Source organism: Pelophylax lessonae, assembly GCF_965119305.1.
Source record: "Pelophylax lessonae genome assembly, chromosome: 5".
Taxonomy (NCBI): Eukaryota; Metazoa; Chordata; class Amphibia; order Anura; family Ranidae; genus Pelophylax; species Pelophylax lessonae.
In genome coordinates this window covers 208,430,011-208,451,377 of record NC_138772.1, presented here as the reverse complement: position 1 = coordinate 208,451,377, position 21,367 = coordinate 208,430,011, and the positions used below count along the sequence as shown (strand labels likewise).

Below are 21,367 nucleotides of genomic sequence, written 5' to 3'. Positions count from 1 at the left end.
TATGGCAGGACATATGGGTATGACAAAGACTTTCAATTTGATTTCTCTGCAATTCTGGTGGCCTGACATGAAAACATCTATACAAAAATTCGTCTCTTCATGCAATGTCTGTGCCAGGTCCAAAATTGACACTACGAGACCATCCGGTCTACTATGCAGTCTACCAATACCCCAAACTCCATGGGAGGTTTTGTCATTGGACTTCATCGTAGAATTGCCTCCTTCCAAAGGATTTAATACCATCTTGGTGTCAGTGGACCATCTGACAAAGATGGCACATTTCATTGCTATTCGCAGACTACCTTCGTCCAAACAAACGGCAGAACTCCTGATGAAACATGTCTTCAGATTACATGGTATCCCAAAAACTCTTCTGTCTGACCGTGGATCCCAATTTATTTCTAAATTCTGGCAAGAACTATGTCACATACTACGGATTGAGCGGAAGCTCACTTCTCCTTACCATCCGCAGACCAACGGACGGACTGAAAGAGTCAACCAATGCATCGAGCAGTATTTACGTTGTTACACTTCTTACCAACTGGATGATTGGTTGGATCTTCTCCCCCTGGCAGAATTTGCCTACAACAACGCAACCCACAGTACGACCAAGCAGAGTCCGTTCTACTTGAACTATGGGTTCCATCCCTCTATTCTCCCTCCACGCATCCTTCCTTCAAATAACCCAGTAGCCTCAGACTATCTTACCCAAATAAAGGATTCTCTGGGTTTACTAAATACTACCATTGCACACGCTCACAGTCAACAAAAGAAGTACTATGATCTTCGTAGAAGACCTTCTCCACAGTATACTATCGGGGACCTCGTTTGGCTCTCAACAAAAAACTTGAGACTGAAGATCCCTAGCAAAAAGCTTGGACCTCTGTTCTTGGGACCTTTCCCAATCAAGAAACTTATTGGAAAAGCTGCAGTGCAGCTTACATTGCCAATGGACCTAAAAATCCATCCCATTTTCCATGTGTCGCTACTGAAACCCCATGTTCCGGACCAAGGAATAAGGCCTAATATTCCACCTCCCCCTCCTGTACAAGTTGAAGGTGGAGAAGAATACGAGATAAAAGAGATTCTGGATTCTCGTATCTACAGAAGAAGACTTCAGTACTTGGTTAGATGGAAGAACTATGGGCCCCAAGACGACACCTGGCTAAACACCTCTGACATACATGCCCCTAGATTAATCCGCAATTTTCATGCGAGATATCCAGACAAACCAGCTCCAGAGGCCTTCAGGAGCAGGCCTTAAGGGGGGGGTATTGTAATGTTCCGGTACCTTTGGTACCCTAAATTACACTTTCCACAAGTGTATGCGCCCCACCATTTACTTTTGGAAAGGTGCGCATACACCTTTAAGACTGGAGCTGTCATCACCCAGCGCCGGACTAGATGGCTATTTAAATCGCCGGTTCTCACTCACATGTGTTCGTTCAAACACCCTTACCTGGATGCTAACCTTGCTTGAAGCTTCCATGCTTGCAAGCTTACCTCGCTGACGGAACCTCGCTGCGCTGATCCCTGTATCCCGCTACTGGATCATCCGCCTCTCCTGAACCACCCTTCGGCTGTATCGCTAATAGTGCTAAGTACCCCGCAGGGGAATTCTCTATAAACTTATACTAAGCTTACACTATCTAGCTCTGCATAGTAAAGACTGTTTATCACATCTGCATAACTAGATTGCTAGCTCTTGAGACTACTGCTACTTTTCTGCACTGGGTTGATCTCTTTTGTATGTCCACCTGCTATCCTGTCATCTGCTACCATACAACATTGCTAAACCTTCCTGCATCCATCTGCTACTGTCTCACCTTCAAGTGTCTATCACCTACCACCTCCACTCAACCTATCCCTCAACCTTCATCATTGTGTTACCACATACATAAAGTCACTCTAGGAACCAGCTTGCTAATTGTGTGTATTTACTGGCTGAAATAAGACCTTCCACACATGATGAGTCATTGAGGTTGGGAATGGTATCTCAGCATATCTCTTACATGACTACTGACGTGGAACTATTTCTGCAGCTGAAAATCCACACCATATAAGAAACGCAGGAGCGTTACACTGAGTCACCTTCCTTAAAGAGACAACAGAAGACTGTGTTCAAAAAGGTACAAAAAGACAATTCTAAAACAAGAAGTGCTTGATCAAGACCTTTTGTGGCAAGATCTTCTGGTATTATTTTAACAAAAGCTGCACAGTTGAATACTATTTTGCCTCTCTGAATGTACCAGAGAGTCTTAAAGGTTTAAAGCAAGCTACCTGCTGCAGATGCAAGTGTGAGCTAGTATCTGTTTTGCTCAGTGGGTTCCCAGCTTTAATGTACAGTTGTGCTCATAAGTTTACATACCCTGGCAGAATTTATGATTTCTTGGCCATTTTTCAGAGAATGTGAATGATAACACAAAAACTTTTCTTCCACTCATAGTTAGTGTTTGGCTGAAGACATTTATTATCAATCAACTGTGTTTACTCTTTTTAAATCATAATGACAACAGAAATTACCCAAATTACCCTGATCAAAAGTTTACATACCCTGGTGATATTGGCCTGATAACATGCACACAAGTTGACACAAAAGGATTTGAATGGCTATTAAAGGTAACCATCCTCACCTGTGATCTGTTTGCTTGTAATTAGTGTGTGTGTATAAAAGGTCAATGAGTTTCTAGACTCCTGACAGACCCTTGCATCTTTTATCCAGTGCTGCACTGATGTTTCTCGATTCTGAGTCATGGGGAAAGTAAAAGAATTGTCAAAGGATCTGCGGGAAAAGGTAGTTGAACTGTATAAAACAGGAAAGGGATATAAAAAGATATCCAAGGAATTGAGAATGCCAATCAGCAGTGTTCAAACTCTAATCAAGAAGTGGAAAATGAGGGGTTCTGTTAAAACCAAATCACAGTCAGGTAGACCACCTAAAATTTCAGCCACAACTGCCAGGACAATTGCTCGGGATGCAAAGAAAAACCCACAAACAACTTCAGGTGAAATACAGGACTCTCTGAAAACATGTGATGTGGCTGTTTCAAGATGCACAATAAGGAGGCACTTGAAGAAAGATGGGCTGCATGGTTGAGTCACCAGAAGAAAGCCATTACTACGCAAATGTCACAAAGTATCCCTCTTACAGTACACCAAACAGCACAGAGACAAGCCTCAAACCTTCTGGCACAAAGTCATTTAAAGTGATGAGACCAAAATTGAGCTTTTTGGCCACAACCATAAACACTACATTTGGAGAGGAGTCAACAAGGTCTATGACAAAAGGTACACCATTCCTACTCTGAAACACAGAGGTGGATCGCTGATGTTTTGAGGATGTATGAGCTACAAAGGCACAGGAAATTTGGTCAGAATTGATGGCAAGATGAATGCAGTATGTTATCAAAAAATACTGGAGGAAAATTTGCATTCATCAGCCCGGAAGCTGTGCATGGGACGTACTTGGACATTCCAACATGACAATGATCCTAAACACAAGGCCAAGTCAACCTGTCATTGGCTACAGCAGAATAAAGTGAAGGTTCTGGAGTGGCCATCTCAGTCTCCTGACCTCAATATCATTGAGCCACTCTGGGGAGATCTCAAATGTGCAGTTCATGTAAGACAGCCCAAGAATTTACAGGAACTTTTTGCCAGGAAGAATGGGCAATTTTAACATCTGAGAAAATGAAGAGCCTTATTCACAAATACCACAAAAGACTTCAAGCTGTCATTGATGTTAAAGGGGGAAATATACAGTATTAAGAACAGGGGTATGTAAACTTTTGATCAAAATCATTTGGGTGGTTTCTGATGTCATTATGATTTAAAAAGAGTAAACACAGTTGATTGATAATAAATGGCTTCAGCCAAACATTAACCATGAGTGAAACAAAAGTTTGTGCGTTATTATTCATATTCTCTGAAAAATGGCCAAGAAATCATAAATTCTGCCAGGGTATGTAAACTTATGAGCACAACTGTAAAAGTGATCTAGATGGCTGTAGAGCCACCTAATCACTCTTACAGTACTTGCCGTGAGGGAATAAAGTAATTTATAGTAAAAAATGCAGATTTTAACATGTGTACAAAAAATGCTCTGGATGAGTCGTTGATAAAGTGATTGCAAACATTTTTTAAAATTATATATTGACATTTTTATATGAGGTTTTAGTGAAAGGGTTTAGATCTACTTCAAGATACTACTTTTAGATTTACTTTGGGAGTCCAACTACCCAAGCAGGTTTTAAAACAAAAAAAACCTTTGCTGTGGCAATCGGGAGGCTCTGTAGAAGCGAGCGAGCATCTTCCTCCAAGCTCCCCGTCCTTCAGGTGATTCCCCCGCCGGCCGCGGACACACACTCGGCTGACAGCGCTGATAGCGGTGACGTCATCAGTGTGCGATCCCTCGGCGCTCACAGCGGGCATCAGCGTAGCACAGCGTGGGCTCCGATCCAGGAAGCGGCCGCACACCGGACCGTGTGAGCCCCCATCTCCGCTGGGACCCGCTTCTCTATGCCATCTCCATCTGCCAGCTTTCTCCTTTCCCTGGGATTCACATCAGGGAGTCGTGCTGAGGCAGCAGTGATATACAGAGACTTCATGGACTGGTAGGAGGAATCACTCATTTAACACATTGCTTTTTATCTTTGGATTCATGGAATAAACTTTTATTGGATCATTTATCTATGTCTCCTTTGGGGTAATTATCAGCTATTAACACACCTGAGCGCCATCCTTTAATTTCTCCTAATGTTTAAATGTGAATGCAATGGGCTGATTTACTAAATGAGTACAGCATGTGTCCCCTTGCATATTGAATTTTCATTTTGTTTATTGAACATGGTGAAGCTAAGTGAAGTTCAGTTTGCAACAGGAAGAAATGATTTGCTAAGTGATCAGCCTATACTCAAATTAACCCTTGTGTGGGGAAGTCATCTGAGATCAGATTTTTATGATCCATGATTTCCAAGATTTTAAGATGTTATAGGCTAGCCAGCATATAATTTATTAGGGAAAATGTAATCTGTGCACAGTTTTAATGTAAACTGACTGTGCGATTCTTACCAAACAGTAAAAATGCTTCAAACAAGCCCTCACCTCTGTAGCTGCAAGCACCACGGAGTAATAATTTCCTAAGGTTCTAAGAAAAATACTTTCATATTCATTTTCTCTCACTAGATTTTTTTTTTTTATTATTTCCCCTGCCAGCAGTGAGTTGGCAGTCTACCAGCCTTCTAATCTTTAATGTAAACACAGAGCAGGTGCACCAGAAGAGGCTAGGAAGGAAAGTGCTGAGACCCAATTTAAATTAAAAACCCAAAAGCAAAAATGTATTATATATCAGCTTACTAATTCTTGGATGCGTGGCTGTATTTGTTTTTATTTTTTAGGGTTTTTATTCCACCTGTATATCTTACTGGTAGGTCCAGCAAAAGTGGCAGTTAAAGCATTGAGACAAACCATTAAACACTGGGGTGCATACAATGGCCAGATTGTCTTCGTTCATGTAAAACTTTTTTTAAATAGTAAAAAATATTCAGCTGTAACTTAAAAAGTGTTAGCTTGAAGTTGGCTTCAATTTTTTAGTCCAGTCCAACTTATTCTGCTAGAGCATCTGCACTGCAAAAAATTACCTTTTTGGGGTTTAATATAGGGATTGACCAATTATCGGCAAAGCCGATATATCGAGGGCCGATATGCACTTTCCCTTATATATCGGAATCGGCCCCTGAGGTTACCGATATTTCGGGAAAGTGCTTGTACCTGAGTGATGCCTGCAGCTAGAGGCATCACCCCGGTACTGGCGTCCATAGCCGAGGGTCGGCTGTCTTGTAATGACAACTGATGCGGCTGAGAAGCCACTCGGCTGTCATTACAAGGAGCGGGAGCGGACGTCCTCCCCTACCGCAGCCTTCCGCAGCTCGCCCGGGTCTCCCAGTTTCCCTAGGCACTCAAATAAAGTAGTGTAGTCTTACCGTAGATTACACGGAGCGGAGGGAGCATAGGAGGAGCTGGAGTGCAGAAGTCTGGAGGGGCGGAATTAAGTGCAGCTGGTGAGGCAGAGATAGGTGGAGCTGGATGGCAGATGGCAGATAGCAGATGGCTAGAGACTGAGGCGATCAGAGCCGAGTGCCAGGGCACTGCCAAAGACCCGATCAGAGTCGAATGCGGATATCTCTGCCTCACCAGCTGCACTTAATTCCGCCCCTCCAGACTTCTGCACTCCAGCTCCTCCTATGCTCCCTCCGCTCCGTGTAATCTACGGTAAGACTACACTACTTTATTTGAGTGCCTAGGGAAACTGGGAGACCCGGGCGAGCTGCGGAAGGCTGCGGTAAAAACCCGGAAGTGATGTCATCATGACATCACTTCCGGGTACTCAGCGGCAGTTTAAAAAAAATGACAGCATTCAAAACAGCCAAACTTGGCTGTTTTGAATGCTTCAAAGGAGGGGTTTGGGGTATTTTAGACCCCCAGATCCCTCCCCACCTTACCTGTCAAGTGTAAAAATAAAAAAAATTAAAACATTTTAAATGAACAAAAATACTGGCCGATACCGATATTCAATGGCCAAAATATCGGTATCGGCAACAAAAATCCGATATCGGACGATCACTAGTTTAATACTGCTTTAAGTGCAGTATGATACTTTTGAGAGTTTAATAGTGCATTTGAAGAGAGAGAACTGTACATCGGACCAAACAAAATAGACAACTGAGAAAAAGAGACAGAGAGGAATTGTTTCAATAATACAGACAGTTTCTCCAAATGAGGGACAGTTAGGAGGTATGAGAATAGTGGGGAACTCCTCTATAGGGGACACCTTTTTCTGTGGCCACTGTCTAACAGGGGATTAATGTTTTAGAGTTTAATGCCACCTGGACAGTTCAGAATGTTTTTTATTAATAACATGGCTTTATCTAAAAGGAATATTTATTTTTTTATGTTTCAATCATTTTTTATTATATGTTTTCTGAAGATAAAGGCAGAACAATACAACGCAGAGTGACGAACAATCCTCACAAAGCTCTGTACATATAACAAATTAGGTACATAAAAAGGGGGAGCATAACAGAACCATAACAAATGGGATTAACCATCTATGAGGTCACATATAATCACATACAGATAGAGAGGTCAAACGGACTATAAGTAGTTGCATAATATAGACCCATAACACCAGAATCAAAGGAGGAAAGCCATCGCAAAGACAGCTTAATAGTATCACCTCTGTATATTTATTTTTTAAGGAACAAAAAGCATCAGGGTGGTTAAGAAGCAAAATCCAGCTTGCTTGTGTAATTTAATTGTGATGTAATGCTAACCTTTTAAATGCATTGTTTTTTTTTAATATATATGATGTATTATAAGGTTTTGATTCCACTTTTTATTTTTTATCTTGTCTCTTAATCATTTAGCCATTTTTATGTACTGTAAATTATCTGAATACATTATCCTTATAATTTTTAATTGTACAGGATGTTTGTTAATTTTTATCTTGATGTTTCAATAAAATTCCTTTTGAAACCTTTATTTTCTAGTGTTTTAATTTGTTAGAAGATTTGGACACATTTGTTTTTATCTCATAGGTTTTTCTTGAAATGATATTAGAAATTATTTTTATTTCATTCTACTGTAATTGTCCCCAAAAGCCTCAGATATTTAGCCCAAAATATAATCAACACAGTCTGTTGATCATAAAGATGTGTGTGACTTTCATGTAACATAGCATTAGGGTAAAGCTCAGAATAAATATTTGTGTTTTACTTTAGGAAAGCTTTATTCCCCTTTCAAAGGCATGCAAGAAAAACTTCTGTCTCCATGAATTGTTAGCATTAAATTAGGATAGTGTAATGGTGCTGGTAGCTGAGCCTGACGTGCAGAGGTAGCCTAGTGGGATCCGGTAAAATGGGAACACGAACAGATCACACTGGTAGTAGACAGAGGCTAGCCCGAGGTGCGGAGTCTAAGTGACAGAAGGTCTTCCCCAGAGCCTCTGATGGTGAGGATGGATTTTGCTGCGTGCTGAACACCAGGTCGCGGTCCCCAGGGTCGCCCCACCAGGAGGTGAACAAGTCCAGAACCGCAAGCAGATAGGCCGAAAAGAATAAGGCAGGGGAGTGGTCACAGAAACAAGCCAAGGTCAGGGTGGGCAGCAAGCAGACGATGTAATGGACAAGCTGGGAGGTCAATCAGGAAGTCAACAGGATACAGCAGGTTCAGGATCAAGAGTACAGGTAAAGCTGCAGACAAGACAGCAAGGAACAAGTGTGTCAGTCACCTTTATATAGGCCACGTATGGCGCCAAATCGTAACGCTATTGTGTGCGCGCTTTCGCGTACGCGCATGCGCATTGTTGACTGCAAGTTCGCCATTAAACGGGAACAAGTGAATTTGCACATGCGCGTTCTTGTACGCCCCCCCGGGATGTCACCGTGCATTCCTTACATTCAGCATGCTGGTGACATGGTCAAATATTTGTGATTGTTACAAATCAGAATGAAAATGCATTCTTTAATAACAGCATTTGATGCTCTTGAAGTTAAATGGCATCCTGATTATTCAACTTCATTGTTAGGACCCAGGGTTGAATTTGAGGCATATTTGTATTTATTTGTAAGGGACTGGGGCAAAATGCTACCTTCATGCCTGACACAGAATATTGACGATGCCAGGTAGGCAGATTTGCAATGCCAGTTTGGTTCCCTTTTATTTTGAACTAAGAATCATACATTTTTTCAACTCTTTTATTGAAAAAAGTATGAAACAGAAAATATTGATATGTTATGAATAATGCTCTGCATTCATGGAATCACTGGAAACTGATTTTAAATATTGTTTTTTGATTCCCCTGACATATTAGCTAGCAGTGAAGTCCTGTAAATCACATTTTAGTCCACCATAACATATTACAGCAGCAAAGACTCTTAAAGCCTCAGAAGCTTAAATGCATATCTCTTTCCAAGGATGTGCAGATTTAATGTCATTGAAGCAGATCTCCATAAAACATTATACCTTACATTTATTTTTCTATTGGACTGCAGTTGTGTATTCCGTGGCACCAGCAACTCTCCATTATCTCAATTATTTGTTCATGTAATTGTATACCCGTCTTACTTATTTTTAAAGTCAACAACTATACAAATATCATGCTTGATCCCACATAAACACAGCCTATTTTACTGTCAAAACATAAAGGCCCCTCCCTACCTTTGCATTGTGGTATATGTGCTTTACCTAAATGCATGACTATGCATTTTACATATGTGCCATTCATTTTTTATGGCATCCCAATGCGATACCTTAATACATCTGCATTGCAGAGCACCATGTAAAAACTAGAGAGAATTTGGATTTTAATCATTCTCAGAAATTTTGCCAGAAGGATTGTGACATTACCCTTCGTCTAGGTATAAATGGCAGGAACTAGGTGGAAAATATATATACTTTCTAACTTACTCCACAGTTTTTCTACCAATAATGTGACATTTTGGATGGGGGGCGGGGGGTGTGGGGGCTTATGTATTAAGAAGACTTTGCATACATACTAGTGCTTTGAATTACATCATTTTAAGGCACTTAGGGTGATAGTGCTTTATCCTTGACTTTCAATTGTGCTCTTGCATTGGCACATGGGCTTCCATTGGAGATTAGAAGTGGTCATTTCAATGCAGTTATGGTCCACTGTTGTCACTATCAGAAAGCCCCCGAGAAACGATGTGCCTGGCTTGCATATAGGTAATAAGTGGCTACATAGAGACTTCAGAAGATGAGCAGAAATGAAATGCCACAGGGGATTAAAAAAAAGTGAGACATTACTTTAAACAAATGGCACTTGTGTAGGACACATAGTGCTTTGGCAAACTGAATGTTATTTGTTTAGGGCAGGGATCCTCAAACTACAGCCCTCCAGCTGTTGCAGAACTACACATCCCATGAGGCAGTGTAAAACTCTGACATTCACTGACATGACTAGGCATGATGGGAATTGTAGTTCCTGAACAACTGGAGGGCCATAGTTTGAGCTTGGTTTAGGGTTTGCATGTACTATAAAATATAACTGTGGCCATAATATGGACATTCAAATATTTACATATTCTTAACAAGTACTAAATAAGCTAATAAACAAGCCCTTGTTGACCCTTCTAGCTGTTGGTGTTGTGGAGTAATTTATCCTCAATCCTTATCCTTACAGCAGAAAGCACTTTTACTTTATTATTTTTTGTTTTTTAGTTAATTCTGCTAACCCTTTTCAGCAGTGATGCAGCAGCCTTATAGCCTTCTAATTCGTAATTTAAACACAGACCATTTGTTATAAAAGGGGGAGTATAGTGCGAAAACCCAACTTGAGCACCTTCAGTGCATCTTTTCTCAATTTTGAGGATACATTTCTCCTCAGTGTTTGTACCTGCAGAGATCAGTCTTTTTAAAGCTTGTTTACCATGTATTAAAAACCATCTTTCCCAATCCCTCTTTTACCTATTCAGCATTTTTTTAAAATGTTTTGTGATGCACTTGTAGGTCCTGTGTCAGCGGGCTCAAACAAGTTTTTCCTTTCCAAGACAAGTCTACGTGAATGAAAAAACACATGAAGCAGGTCAAATGCAGGTCAGAAGGAGATCAACTGCAGGTTAAATGCACCTATCAATGAATTCCGAATGATCTCAAAATCTCCCATACACTCAACAGTCACCATCCGTGTCCCTTGCAGGCACCATTTCCAGGTGCAGGGAAATGGTAATCCAGCACTGCTGATGTGCCCACCATGTGCTGATGTCCTCACAGCAATCCATCTTTGGGATCCTGACATGACCCCAGCACTGGACAACCTATAGTAATTGTCCATTTTCACTCCTAAAAAAAGAACCCCTCCTGTGCACGGAATAAAAGAAAGGACCGATCTGGTCTCCACAAATTTAGGTAAGTAAAAAGGAGAATTCTGATACTTTTTAAAATGTTTTCATGCAAGTGCTTAGTTAGAGGGGAATTGAGTGATCAAGGAAGGGGGGGGGGCTCATCCAGACAGGAGTTATAAGAATATGTAAATATTTGAATGTTCATATGAATCCCCAGAGGGCCTTCTACTCCTCTATGAATGATGGGTGGACTTCAGCACTACAGAAAACATCACTCTTGTTATCCTCTTGCTGTATTATAATATGAACCCAGGCTGATGGCGTGGTGCACCCCTAGCAGGTCTGTCCATCACAGCATGGGTTCACCAAAAGTAGGGTTGAGTTGGGGTGGCTGTCATAATGTGGAAGAGGACTGGTGCTAATTTTATGTGGGAAAAGTGAAACATTTTTTAATTTTAAAAACATGGGGAGGGAGAATTTTTTTCTGTAAATAGTTTGTAAAACTCAAATTCTGCTTTAAAGTAATATGAATGCAGAAAGCATAAAACCTATGCCAGTGGAAGTCTCATCAGAGGAAACGTGACGGAGAGGAGGCGTGTCGCGCCTTCACCTACGTCATCCAGTTGTCCGTGCTGCAGCCGGACACAGGATTGCTACGGGCTCCGCTCATTTACACGCTGTATACAAGATCATCTCCAGTGAGTATAATTGCCTATGTTTTATGAATAAACCGGGGATAATACACTATGGTTGGTCCACTTGTATTCATTACATGTAATGTGTGGAGTCAATAAGAAGAGCTATCATCCCGGGTCTGTAAGGAACAGTCCATCTATCCAGCTACCTGTCATATTCTGATTGAGGAAGAGCAATAACTCATGCCCATAATCTTTTACATCTGGTAAGAGGCTCTTAAGTGTGGTTCACACGAGGGTGGATGTGCATGATATCTGCATTATTGGATTGCTCATGATACATATATATCTGGTAAGAAGTACAGCCAGCTGGTGGTGGGAATCCTATTCACGTGAAAATCACTTTTTTTGGGATATGGCTTCAGCACCTTTGCTATAACGTCATAGTTTCACTTGAAGTTATTTCATCCACTGACACAGTTTGGACATGTTTTGTTGAACTTGACTATTTTGGATTTTTATTTAGAAGCTTCTTCATATTGTTAGCACTGTATTGTTACATCAAGTTGATTTATTGTAATCACTATAACCAGTTTAGCGCACCAATTATTTACAACATATATGCCAGTAAGCCCACTAAATCTAGGTATAGATACATTTAAAGTAAATTTAAAATGCTTTTTGCTAGTTACCACAGACAGCTATCTTCATAAACAGCAATTAGAATGTATAAATCTGTGAAAGCTGTGTTCTTGTTTTTTAGCAATGATAAATACACCCAATAGTGAACAAGAAATCAAGTATAATCATGCAAAACTATACAAATAGAGTTCCTATAGTGATCAACATTCCAGGTATTAATTATGTGAGGTATATCTATAGCCAAAACTTTTATTTTTTTAACATCAGATAGATAAGGAGAAGGTTAGAACCCCTGACTAATTTCTACTGCTGTCTGTGTTTTCAAGGGGAAAATTCCCCTCAAGAAAAATCTCTTTGCCGTGGTACAGGCAGAAAAAAAACTCTCAGTATACTTAAAAGGAAACCTTTTGTGAGAAAAATAGAAGCTGATATTGCTGACTTCTTTTTGAAAAAAAAAAAAAAAAAGATTAATTGACTGGCTTTTCTCTGGCTTTAATACCTTTAAGCCTAATACACACATTATTTTTTTTTCATCCAACCCAGCAGGGCTGAACAAAAAAAATGACATCTCCAGGAGAACCGCTGTACTAATAATCTGATGTTAGTACAGCAATCTCCCCTGCTGTGCTATTGAGTCCTTACACAGGTATGGCCCTCCCACCAGAACACGAGGTCAGTGCTCTCAGCCATTGGCAGAGAGCGCTGATCGGGAGCCAATCCCCAGACCTTTTTCGGTCATGCCCCATTGACAGAAGCCTGCTGAACACCCAGTATCTGTCCGACCGACACACGGCTGAATGTCAGCCGGTTTCTATTGAACCAGTCGATGCCGCCCGACAGTCGGCCCGAGTGTACTATGCTTTAGTCAATGACTGGAAAATAACATGCGCCATGTGAACTCTAAAAGAAGTCAGGACTAATCTGCATACCTCCGCTTCAGTGACTCAGAAAATATCAAAGCAAGAGGGTCTGCCTAAAATCCAAGCAACAACAATATCTCTCCTGCGCTCGAGTGGTATGCTGGAAGGTGAATCTTCTAGGCGGTTTTATGACACAAATGAAGTGGTCTTGCTGCCCCCCTCAGGGCCAAGGGTATCCAAAAGGCACTACAAGAAAACAACAAGAGAAGGGCGCACCGACCTTGTGCATTACCACTTAAAGGTTTATTAAAATCAAAGAAGGGTAGCGTACAATATACTCACAAACGTAGCATATGAGCAAGCAAATAAGAAATGGGCACCGCTCGCTTCCAGGACACTTCTCTACTGCTGGATAGCGCGATGGCGTCCTCAAACCTGATGTCGCTTACGCGTTTCGAGGGAGGACCCTCTTCCTCAGAGCCAAAATCGATTTGGCTCTGAGGAAGAGGGTCCTCCCTCGAAACGCGTAAGCGACATCAGATTTGAGGACGCCATCACGCTATCCAGCAGTAGAGAAGTGTCCTGGAAGCGAGCGGTGCCCATTTCCTATTTGCTTGTTCATATGCTAAGTTTATGAGTATTTTGTACGCTACCCTTCTTTGATTTTAATAAACTTTTAAGTGGTAATGCACAAGGTCTGTGCGCCCTTCTCTTGTTGTTTTCTTAAAATCTAAGCAACTCAGGTTTATAGAAGAAAAAGTCAGTAGTTGTAGTCTTTGTGATCTGCTCACTACAGGTTTCGTTTAAAAAAAGTTGAAGAAAATCACTTGCCATTGGTAAATTTTGGTAATAATAGCAGCTTATCAGAATTTATCGTCCCCTTCCTTGATCTTAATAAAACAAATTCTACTTGGTTACTATAGGTTAGTAACTTTGATCTGCCCTTCTACCTAAGCCTTTATAGATCTCTGTCAAACAATATAGTAAAACAACTAAGGGGGAGATTTACTAAAACTGGATCCCAGAGAATCTGGAATAATAAATCAGCTGCTAGGTGTTATTGTCAAAGCTTCATTGAACAATTTGAATGCGCAGTGCCTGTGTGCCTAGATTACTCAATGTCATCTTGTACTGGCCAATCAAGATGCCCGAGGACAGCCACCCGGAGAGGAGTTGCCAGCACTGGCGAGAGACCTCACAGGCATCGGACTGTTGAAACAGAGGTAAGTAAGTATTGCTGTATTTCGTTTTTCAAAGCAGCTTATTCATTTTGAATATGCTGCCAAGGAACGACAACACACCACAAACTGGACACGTACAATTTATTTAAATGCATCGCACCATTATGTACAGATGCTTTTCCTCTCTGTGTTGTGGTATGCTGAAACCAATGTGCCTTGGGGTGCGTTTGCAAAATTATCAACGCTGTAGTTGCACATTACTGTTACTTCAATGCACAGATGTGAAGCCAACCTAACATATATCCACCTTTTTTATTGGATTGAGTTTGGATAGAATGTAGTCCAACTGTATCCCAGCTGGGGAGACTCACCTCCTCTATTTGCTCCTGTGACTATTGTTTCCAAGACAGAGAATGATCGGAAAATGAAAATGACATCAAATGGTATTCCTTATTCTCCTTTTTCATTAAATTGTTTCTCACTGTGGTTTTATGTCTTCTTGTCATGTCCTCCTTTTCCCCCATTACTTTCCTTTGTTTGGAACAAACAGTATACATTTTTTTATGCACATTACAAATCCCATAATCCATAGTCCCCAGTACGTCTCAGGAGAAAGCAAGAGAGGGTGGCTACATTCCTACATACATTTGATCTATGGATAATGAACATAGCCACCTTCTAATATGGTAGCCAAAAAAGGAATTTGAAGATATGGAAAAGGCTAAGAGCAGTAGAAGGTACTAAGGTAGTTTTTAAAGATTGGAATACACACTTGAATATATATATATATACAGTATCTCGCAAAAGTAAGTACACCCCTCACATTTTTGTAAATATTTTATTATATCTTTTCATATGACAACACTGAAGAAATGACACGTTGCTACAATGTATAGTAGTAAGTGTACAGCTTGTATAGCAGGATGAATTTTCTGTCCCTCAAAATAACTCAACACACAGTCACTAATGCCTAAACCTCTGGCAACAAAAGTAAGTACACCCCTAATTGGAAATGTCCAAATTGGGCCCAATTAGCCATTTTCCCTCCCCGGGGTCATGTTACTCGTTAGTGTTACAAGGTCTCAGGTGTGAATGGGGAGCAGGTGTGTTAAATCTGGTGTTATTGCTCTCACTCTCTCATACTGGTCACTGGAAGTTCAACATGGTACCTCATGACAAAAAAACTCTCTGAGGATCTGAAAAAAGAATTGTTGCTCTACATAGGGATAGCCTAGGCTATAAGAAGATTGCCAAGACCCCAAGACTGAGCTGCAGCACAGTGTTTAAGACCATACAGCAGTTTAACAGGACAGGTCCTACTCAGAAAAGGCCTCGCCATGGTCGACCAAAGAGGTTGAGTGCATGTGCTCAGCGTCATATCCAGAGGTTGTCTTTGGGAGATAGACATATGAGTGTTGCCATCATTTCTGCAGAGGTTGAAGGGATGGGGGGTCAGCCTGTCAGTGCTCAGACCATACGCCGTACACTGCATCAAATTGGTCTGCATAGCTGTCGTCCCAGAAAGAAGCCTCTTCTAAAGATGATGCACAAGAAAGCAAAACAAACAGTTTGTTGAAGACAAGCAAACTAAGGACATGGATTACTGGAACCATTTCCTTTGGTCTGATGAAATAAAGATAAACTTATTTGGTTCAGATGATGTCAAGCGCGTCTGGTGGAATTCAGATGAGGAGTACAAAAACAAGTGTGTTGCCTACAGTCAGGCATGGTGGTGGGAGTGTCGTGGTCTGGGGCTGCATGAGTGCTGCTGGCACTGCGGAGCTACAGTTCATTGAGGGAACCATGAATGCCAACATGTACTGTGACATACTGAAGCAGAGCATGATCCCCTCTCTTCAGAGACTGGGCCACAGGGCAGTATTCCAACATGATAATGACCCCAAACACACCTCCAAGATGACCACTGTCTCGCTAAAGAAGCTGAGGGTAAAGGTGATGGACTGACCAAGCATGTCTCCAGACCTAATCCCTATTGAGCATCTGTGGGGCATCCTCAAACGGAAGGTGGAGGAATGCAAGGTCTCTCACATCCACCAGCTCAGTGATGTCATCATGGAAGAGTTGATGAGGACTCCAGTGGCAACCTGTGAAGCTTTGGTGAACTCCATGCCCAAGAGAATTAAGGCAGTGTTGGAAAATAATGAAAATAATGGTGGCCACACAAAATATTGACACTTTGGGCCCAATTTGGACATTGTCACTTAGGGGTGTACTCACTTTTTTTGCCAGCGGTTTAGACATTAATGGCTGTGTGATGGGTTATTTTGAGGAAGCCGCTAATTTACACTGGTATACAAGCTGTAAACTCACTACTTTACATTGTAGCAAAGTGCAATTTCTTTAGTGTTGTCACATGAAAAGATATAATAAAATATTTACAAAAATGTGAGGGGTGTACTCGCTTTTGTGAGACACTGTATATATATATATATATATATATATATATATATATATATATATACACCATAAATCCAGTTGCCTAGCTTCGGTGTCTTAAGAACATTCATAACACCCTCTCTTGTACACAAGGCGTATCCTGTATGCCCTGCAGTTTCTAATCTCCCCCTGCTCCCTTTCATGCACAGCCCTATGAGACCTGGTGTCTGTAGAAAGAAGAGCTTCCCGGGGAGCCAATCAGAAGCCTTTCTCATTGAATGATCTCTCTGACAGCCAATAAGGCCCCTTTCCCACAGGCGGACCGTTCAGATCCGCCTGCTCGTTTTTTTGGCGGATCTGAACGGTCCCCCCATTGCATTCCTATGGGGCATCGGATGGCAGCGGAAACATGTCTGCTGACATCCCCAATCCGTCAAATCTGGACGGATGGAAACCCTATTTTCCATCCGTCCAGCGGATCGGATTGGATGGGATCGGATGAGAACGGACCGACGGTCCGTTCCCATCCGATTTCCCTCATAGAGATGCGTGGGGAACTGACAGCTGTGTCTCCGTGTCTCCTGAGAAAAGCGGAGTCCGTTTGACGGACTACAAGTGTGAAAGAGCCCTAACAGTGAGCATTCAGTTTAACACATGTAAACCAAAACAAAAGTTATACCATAGCTGTCTTATCGCCTGAGTTCTCTGTCAGACAGATCTGTCAGTGAGAGAGGAATGTTTATTATGTGCACAGGGAGTTAATGCGGACATGCTCTTAGTTTACTGCTTAACCACTTTAGCCCCGGAGGATTTGGCTGCTCACAGACCAGGACCTATTTTGCGATTCGGCACTGCGTGAATTTTTAGGACAATTGCGCGGTCGTGCAACACTGCATCCAAATAAAATTGATGTCCTTTTTTTCCTACAAACAGAGCTTTCTTTTGGTGGTATTTGATCACCTGTGCGATTTTTATTTTTTGCGCTATAAACAAAAAAAGAGCGACAATTGTGAAAAAATAATATTTTTCACATTTTTGAATATGAAATTCTCAAAAAAAATGTAAAAATCAAAATTTTTTAACATTTTAGGCCAATTTGTTTTCTGCTACATATTTTTGGTAAAAAAAATCACAATAAGCATATTTTGATTGCTTTGCGCAAAAGTTTATTGCGTTTACTAACTACGGGAAAGATTTTTGTCACTTTTATTTTATTTTTTTTAACTAGTAATTGCGGCAATCTGCAATTTTTTTTTATGCGGGACTGCGACATTGTGGCGGACAGATCGGACCCCTGACTGACATTTTTGACACTTTTGGGGGTACAAGTGACATTACTACAGTAATCAATGCTATAAATATGCACTGTTACTGTAAAAATGACACTGGCAGGGAAGGGGTTAGCTTTATTGGTGATCAAGGGGTTAAGTGTGCCCCTAGGGGCGTGATTCTAACTGTCAGGGGGCGTGGCTAGTGAAGTAACCACAGAGACATGCGATCCTATATAGCAGGATCGCATAGCCTCTGTGATCACTTCAGAGAGAATGACAGATGGCTGTGTTTACATCAGCCGTCTGTCTTTCTCCCTCTCCTGCGGGAAATCGCGAGTGGGCAGCGGTCATCAAGCCGCCGGTCACACGCGCTGGCTCCCCAGGGAACGAGAGGGGCCTCGCCCCCCTACAGGCCCGTGGGCGAGCGACGTAGTACTACGTCACTTTGCCTGTATGCGGCAGAGTGCCGCAATAAATCTTCGTGAAGCGGTCGTAAAGTGGTTAACTCATTCATTTCAACATGTATAATCACTATTTAAAAGTTTTATCTTCTGTTCCATGTTTCTATTTTAAATTATTTGTTGGAAAACAAATATTATCAAGCACATATATACACTGTTATCTTTAATGAATTACTGGTAAAATCTGTGGTTTAGGGTATATCTGTTTTATTTTAATTCAGTAAGAACTTTAAATTACTGATGCATTATGAGAAAAATGAAATATATGCAAAAAAATACCACTTTATTTGCTTTTGTAAATAACTTTAACATGCTTTGCACCAAAAATATAATTGTAATGCTGCAGTAAAAATAACAAGCAGCAGAATAAAATGTATGGTTTCCCCACAGTAATGGTACCTGTGTTCAAAATATTACTGATCAAACTTGAAAAAATAATATTGTTTTTCAAATTTTTACCCCTTTCCCCTATAAATGCAAATACATAAAAAAATTCCTATAGGACCTTAGGGTCACAAAGGCCTGTTTGCACCCCACCCCCCCCCCCCCCAAAAAAAAAGAAAAAAAAAACAATATATGTATCAATTCTTCATTATGAGTAGTTACAAAGTTATAGACCCATGAATAAACACACAAAAAAAATAAAAATGTGAAAATATGGTCTGGTCCATAGGGGGAAACAGGTGTGAGTGCCTAAGTGGATATATATATATATATATATACACACACACTGTATAATATATATATATATATATATATATATATATATATATATATACATTTATTTATTTATTAATTTTTCTAATCAGAGTTTAGACAGAATACAATTCCCCCATTTCCTCTATTACTGGAACAGTGACAAATTACTGCACAAAATTGATTACCTAAAAACTCTACTTTTTCTTTTTTACATTTTAAAAACGCCAGTAGCTCTGTAGTGAGTTTTTCAGCATTTTTCAGCTTTTTTGCATTGGCGTTTTTCAGCGTTTTTTGGGGTTAGCTTTTTTTTTTAAATGTTTTTAGCTAAAAAACACCTCTCTGCTATTTTAGTAACTCCCACTTTCCCACAATGCATCTCTGCATAGCCTTTGTTAATATTTTAGTCACCATTATCAGAGCAGAGAGAGCACTAGAGGAGAGAGGAGCACTGCATTGCTCAGGAACGATTAGGGGTGGAGAAAAAAAGGGTCCTACAACATTTTTGTGCTAATGTGATGCAATGTGAGCCATACAAAATATATGGTTTAAATCGCATTGCACAGACATCACATGTGATGTGCACAGAAATGGGGTGCGTGTTTGGTGCAAATCAAATGCACCAGTGTAAACCCAGGCTCTGTTCCATGAACAGCAATAGAATAAAAAATGTCAAAAAACGCCAGTTTTGTCGTTTATCAGCGTTTATCGAGAATTTTTACAGCTGAAAAACGCCACTCAAAACCCACTAATTCCGGGGTTTTTTTTACAGCTCGAAAACGCCCCTGCCAAAAACTGCTGAAAACAGCCTACGTGTGCATGGACACATAGGATAACATGCTGGGGAGTTTATTGGCTGCAGAAAAAAACATCTGACGCCAAAAACAGCAGCTGTAAATACGTCCAGTTGGCATGAGGCCTAACCCTCTTCTTTTTCCTTGAAAGCAGTGGATGGTCCCTCTTTCTTCACCTGGGCGCAAAGTACTGCTGGATTGAGTGGTGGCAACAGGTCATTATGTGGGTGCTGCACAGTCCAGCAGTACAGATAACAATCTTGGCTCACGAGCCTAAGCAGCATGATGATGTGCACCCAAGGAGCCTGTTCATGAAAGTCTGGGCACAAGGGAAGTGAGTTGAATGTTGCTGACCATCATTCAACCTGGAACACAGGTGGTACTAGACCTACTAGACTACTAGAGAGGTAGGTCTGAGGGGGACAGCACCAGGTGCGTAAGGTGAGTATTACTGCTTTTTTATCTATTCTTCAAGGTAGCATATTTAATAAAAAACAGGCAGAGGTTCTGGACCCCGCTAATTTGTTTTTATTTTTATAATAATGTGAAGAATAGGAACATTGTAATGCAACATCCAATTGCCTCTTTGGGGATCAGGAAGTAATTTTTTCCCCTGCTTTAGCAAATTGGATCATGCTTTGCTGGGGTTTATTTTCGCCTTCCTCTGGATCAACAACGGGTATAGGATTGTGTATATGGGATTGTATGGTTGGGTTTTCAATACTGTTTTTTGGTTTTTTTTTTGGTTGAACCCGATGGACTTGTGTCTTTTTTCAACCTGACTAACTATGTAACTATGTATATAACTTTGGCAGTCAAATAGTATTTTTATTCACCAGAGCAAAATTCTGGAAGAAGGACAGAGTGATGTGGTTCAAAAAGAGAGACAGTCCACCCAACTCCATGACAGCTGAGAACTATGCTATACGTACACTTTAAGTACAATTTTCTTTGAGCTGTTGAAAACATTTGTCTAAAGCTACTTTGTATGTGAATAGTATTTGTATTTTTCACTATAGAACAATTTTTAAAAGTTTTTATGCAAAGTTCTTCATCATCTCTCCAAACAATTGCTAGATTCCCCCTTCAACACAGACAGTGTTATCAGGGGGAAGCCGCTAAAAATAATTGCATGCAAAATCTGCCAGGCTGGTTTTACCCAAGTTAATTGATCGATCAACTTGGGTACAGTTAGCCTGTCCATGCATGGTTCTTTCTGAACTGTCCGAGATCCGAAACGTCTATGGCTGGCCTAAGGCTAAAAGGGAGATTTATAAACTGATAATATATGCACAATTTGCATAGGATTTACAATACCTGCACAATTGCAAATTGAAGTTACATTATACAACTGGTAATGCAATTTTCTTACAGCAGCTAAAGAACTGTACATAGAAATTGCCATAAAAAGCCTAGCACAATCCTTTGTAAATCTTTCCCACAGATTATCTTTTCTAAATTCATATACATGTAAGAGGAAGATTCAACAAGCAGCTTCCCTTTAGTTAGCATGTAATCCAAAGAATTAAAAGTGGCAATTCCCAATGTCCATATTATCCCCCTGTAGG

At 40.7% G+C, this 21,367-nt stretch overlaps 1 protein-coding gene across 3 annotated transcripts in view; it reads right to left on the bottom strand.

Moving 5' to 3' along the window:
* Window positions 1-21,367, bottom strand: part of HECW1 (HECT, C2 and WW domain containing E3 ubiquitin protein ligase 1) — a 504,763-nt gene that overhangs the window by 309,693 nt on the left and 173,703 nt on the right. The gene's annotated exons all lie outside the window — the stretch shown is intronic.